Genomic DNA, 6,000 nt, shown 5'->3' with positions numbered 1-6,000 from the left:
AATAATGCCATGATTGTCTGGTAAAGTTTAAAACAATGTAAGTGCTTCTTAAAATTTTATTGTGTTATATATAGTTTAATATATATTTTTCTTATAATAGGTATTATAGTTCTGATATTTTGTTTTTATGTGAAAGAAACATTTTTCTGCATTGCTACTAAATAGCTTAGTATGCTTGATTTATATATGATAATTTTATTGGTTTTGTGGGATAGTAGTGGCACACCAACTTGGGTTTTTCTCACAGACACCAACAGAGGGAGAATGTAATTATTAGCAAGAGAAAATCATTATTTCCAGAGCATTTGCACAACATAGGTCCAAGGATATAGCATTGGTCGAACAATTGAAACATCAACACTCAACATCGATGAGAAAGATGCTCACCCAAAGAGAGAGAGTAGCAATCATTCTGTTGAATACCATCGTTATGAACCTTGGGTTGGAGGAGCATCACAATGGGTTTCTTCTGATTTTCCTGCAAAAGGTTGTTCCAACTTCAGCTCTAGTCACAATCATCATTGTCAGTATCAGTTGCATTGTCCTTCTTTGCCATCATCTGGGTCTATGATCTTACCCCTAATTAGATCTATTTTTTCATAGAGGAATAGGTAGAGCTCTCTTCTGAATGATTCACCTTCATCCTCCTCTCTCCCAATGGAAGCTATTGGAGCTAATATATCTCCTCTTGGTGAATACGTTGGTAGCTCTCGACATGAGCCATTTCCATTAGCACTATCTAGGGAAGCTATTGTAGTAAACAAAGTTGGTGCAAATGTTAGAATTGTACACAGAATAACATCTTAGTAAGTTCCCACCCGATTTGAAGAACACGAGAGAGATGAAGAGGAATGGCTTAAAGGTTATCTCCCAAGGGATAACAACATTCTATAGAACAAAGAAAATTGTCACCTATTTCTAGTATTGATGACAATTTCAATACAGATTATTGAAATTGTCACCTATTTCTAGTAGGATGTCATCTGCTTCTGTTAAATATTGGAGACATCCTCTGCAACCTCTAGCTTCTCCTTCTTCCCCGTTACAGGAATGGCGGATCTGCATTCTTCTCTGAATGAAATCTTTGGTAGGTTTTATTTTTGTATACTGGTTTATTTTTTAAGCTTAGCAAATCTTATAAAATTAACGAGATTATGACCATAGCCTATGTATATCATGACACTATAGGAAAAATTTTCCTGAAAATATCACATAAAATTTAATTTTCTTAATGTCCAAAATATTTGTCAGACACACCATATCCACTGATTGTTCATGTGTCACTGTAACTTCTGAAAGCGATGGGGATTTTCCTTAGAAATAATAGATATTCTCAAGTCATCCACAGTTCAAACTTGAAATTTTGGATGGTGCTTGTATTTAGAAGTTAAGATTTATGTGATATGATTTAGGTGGAGAAATATTTTTTAGATACATCACTTCACATATTTGTTGTCAATATTTGGTGTTAATATTGTAAAAAAAATAAAAATTGTTGATGAATAATTTTCACATTCACAATTACTCACACCATCTTTATCAATATGAAAGTTGGTTTTGAGATGCAAGTTGCTATGTCCTAGGCTTGATGTGATGGCATCTTCCCTTAAAATATTAACATCCCATGCCTTATGAACTTTGTGTTGTGGTTTCTATCTTATATGAAATTACAAGCTATTATGAACTCTTTGATATGGTTGTTATTTCCGATGCAATTGCAAGCTATAACTATAGCAGAAAATCCTTATGGTGGTTTATGCAACCTAAATGTCAAATTTTTTGGTCATTGTGAGCCAATAGATTGTTGAATTCCCCACTTGTATGTCCACTGAGATTTAAAGAGGGGAGGTTGCATGTAACTCCCAAATAATTTTTTCATATCAAATGTCCAAATCTGTTGCTTCCAATGTAGTCCTTCCAAGCATGTTCTTTGAAATGTTTCCCAAAAAAATAAGTGATTGGAAACAAATGGAGTTGTTATTATTGATAGAGAACCTTAAAAATTGGTTTTGAGAAACATAGGTACTCAATTTACTTGTCAAATAATGATGTTGCAACATGCTCTTTGAGAAAAGGAAGACCATTAAAACATTCTTAATCATCCTTCAAACATTCACTAATGTATGTGAGATTAGGAATTTTTTTCATATAGAAACATTATTTAATATCATATTTCAATGAAATGTTACACACAAATATATCAGGTCTCATGTATTGTACATTATTCTGTGCAAAGGGTTCTTATTTGAAAAAAAATTGTTTGATGCAACACGATTTGTTTGATTTCCGATACTATGTAGGTGTTGGTTTTGTTTTGACTTTAGTGTTATGATTTTTGTTACCTTTGGAATATTACCTAATATTTTTATCTATATGACATTAAAATAATTTCTATATAACTAATAGGTTGTAAACTTGAAGGGTCATGCCCCTGTATGGAATCAATGCAGTGGCAATTAATGTGATAGATGAAGAAATCTTTATAATGACATCTACTGAAATGTCAATTATTTAAGACTTGGCATATTCTTAGTTATGCACTTGTAAGCATTATTTTCTCTCTTATTTAAGATTCCATTGAGTAACATTATGATAATTCTTTATCTTGAAGATTCCATTTAAATGAATTTCTTATCAATGCTTTACATTGTCTTGCAGATTCGAGCATTGGAAGTCAACCTATCATATTTCATTTATGATTTCTTTCTTTTTCCTCTTTTACTCTCCTATCATCGTTTCAAATTATATCCATCAAATAGTGAGTATATTGGGTCTTCTTAGAGGCATTTCTTTTTTTCCAAGGAGAAGATCACTATTTCCAAAGCCTTTGCAAAACATAAGTACAAGGAGATAACATTGGCCCAACAATTGAAACAACAACACTTAGCATCCAGGAGAAAGATGCTCGCCCGGAGAGAGAGTAGTACCCATTATGTTGAATACTAGCATTATGAACCCTAGGTTGGAGAGCATCACAATGGATCTCTTCTGATTTTCCAAAATAAGGTTTTTCCATATTTGGTTCTAGTCATAATCATCGTTGTCATCAACAATTGAATCATCCTTCTTTTCCATCTTCTTAGTCTAGGATTTTTCCCCTAATTAAGTTTATTTTTTAGCAGAGGAATAGATCTTGCTCTCTTCATGATTCACCTTCATCCTCGTCTCTCTCAAGGGAAGTTATTGCAGCTAATATATCTCCTGTTGGTGACTGTGTTGGGAGCTCTCTGCATGAGCCATTGCTATTATCACTATCTAATGAAGTTATTGTAGCAAACAGAGCTAGTGAAAATTCTAGAACTGTACATACAATAGCATATCAGCAAGTGCCCACCCCATTTCAAGAACATGAGAGAGATGAAGAGGAATGGCTCAAATTCTATCTCCTAGTGTATAACAACATTCTATAGAACAAAGAAAATTGTCACCTATTTCTAGTATTGATGACAATTTCAATATTGATTATTGAAATTTCCACCTATTTATAGTAGGATGTCATATACTTCTATTAAATATTGGAGACATCCTATACAACCTCTAGCTTATACTTCTTTCCTGTTATAGGAATGGTGGATCTGCATTCTTATCTGAATGAAATATTAGCAAGTTTGGTTTTTGTATACTTGTTTATTTTTTAAGCTTAGGAAATATTTTGAAATTGACCAGATTGTGACCATAGCCTATGTATATTATGACACTATAGGAAATGTTTTCTGAAAAATATCATAGAAAAACTACTTTTCTCAATGTCCAAAATCTTTGTCAGACACACCATATCCACTGAATGTTCATGTGTGACAGTAGCTTCTGAAAGCGATGGGGATTTGCTTTAGAAATAATGGATATTCTCAAGTCATCCACTGTTGAAACTTGAAATTTTGGATGGTGCTAGTATTTCAGAGTTAAGGTTTCTATGATATGATTTAGGTGGAGAAATATTTTTCACATACATCACTTCACACATTTTTTGTCAATATTTGGTGTTAATATTCTATAAAAAACATGTTGATGAATAATTTTGACATTCACAACTACTTGCACCAACTTTATCAATATGAATGTTGGTTTTGAGATGCAGGTTTATATGCCCTAGGATTGATGTTATGGAATCTTCCTTTCGCATATTAACATCCCATGCCTTATGAACATAAAATTACAATCTACTGTGAACTCTTTGTTATGGTTGTTATTTGTGATGCAATTTCAAGCTATAACTATAGTGGTAAATCCTTAGGATGGTTTATGCAACCTAAATGTCAAATTTTCTAGCCATCATGAGCCAACAAAGTGTTGAATGCCATACTTGTATGTCAAATGAGCTTCAAAGAGATGTGGCTACATGTAAGTCCCAAATAATTTTGTCATATCAAATGCCCAAATCTGTTGTTGCCAATGTAGTCCTTTAGGCATGTTCTTTGAAATGATTCCAAAAAAAATAAGTTACTAGGAAACAAATGGAGTTGTGATTATTGATAGATCACTTTATAATTTTTTTTTTGAGAAACACATGTGCTCAAATATCTTGTCAGTTATTGACGTTGCAACATGCTCTTTGAGCAAAGGAAGACCATTAAACCATTCTTAATCATCCTTCAAAAATTCACTAATGTCTGTCAGATTAGGAATTTTTTTCATATAGAAATGTTATTTAATATCATCTTTCAATGAAATTTTATACACAAATATATCATGTCTCATGTCTTGTACATTATTTTGTTAAAATGGTTCTTATTTGAAATTTTTTTGTTCGATGCAACACAATCAATTTGATTTCTGATACTATGTAGGTGTTGGTTTTGTTTTGAATTTAGAGTGTTAAGATTGTTGTTACCTTTGGAATATGACCTAATAGTTTTGATCTATATGACATGAAAATAATTTCTATATAGCTAATAGGATGTAACCTTGAAGGGTCCTACCCCTATATGCACTCAATGCAGTGGAAATTAATGTGATAGATGAAGAAATATTTATAACAACATCTACTAAAACGTCAATTGTTTAAGACTTGGCATATTCTTAGTTATACACTTGCAAGAATGATTTTTTCTCTCTTATTTCAAATTACATTGAGTAAAATTCTGATAATGCTTTACCTTGAAGATTCCATTTAAATGAAATTCTTATCAATTCTTATGTCGTCTTGCAAATTTGAGCATTGGAAGTTTCCTTTTTGACTCTCATATCAGTGTTTCAAATTGTATCCATCAAACAATGAGAATATTGGGTCTGCTTGTAGGCATTTCTTATGGTCCAAGGATAAAATCACTATTTCTAGAGCATTTGAACAACATAAGTCCAAGGAGATAGCATTGGCCCAACAATTGAAACAACAACACTCAACATCTAGGATAAAGATGCTCTCCCAGAGAGAGAGAGTAGGATCCATTTTGTTGAATACCAACATTATGAACCCTAGGTTAGAGGAGCATCACAATGGGTTTATTCTAATTTACCACATAAGGTTATTCCAGCTTTACTTCTTGTCACAATCATTGTTGTTATCACCAGTTACATCATCTTTCTTTTCCATCGTCTGGGTCTAGGATTTTTCCCCTAATTAGTCTATTTTTCGCGGAGGAATGGATCAAGCTCTCTTCATGATTCACCTTCATTCTCCTCTCTCTCAAGGGAAGATATTGCAGCTAATATATCTCTTGTTCGTGACTGTATTGGGAGCTCTTTGCATGAGCCATTTCCATTAGCACTATCGAGGGAAGTTATAGTAATAAATAGAGTTGGTGCAAATGCTAGAACTGTACATAAAAAAACATCTCAGCAAGTGCCCACCCCATTTGAATAACATGAGAGGGATGAAGAGTAATGATTTAAATGATATCTCCCAACAAAATTCTATAAAACAAATAAAATTTTCACTTATTTCTAGTATTCATGACAATTTCAATACAGATTATTGAAATTGTCACCTATTTCTAGTAGGATGTCATATGCTTTTGTTAAAGATTGGAGACATCTTCTGCAACCTCTAGCTTCTCCTTC

Source organism: Pinus tabuliformis, chromosome 7, assembly GCF_031772625.1.
Source record: "Pinus tabuliformis cultivar Carrire ecotype Pingquan chromosome 7, CPIR1, whole genome shotgun sequence".
In the NCBI taxonomy this organism is placed as follows: Eukaryota; Viridiplantae; Streptophyta; class Pinopsida; order Pinales; family Pinaceae; genus Pinus; species Pinus tabuliformis.
Note: the sequence above shows the minus strand (reverse complement) of the source record.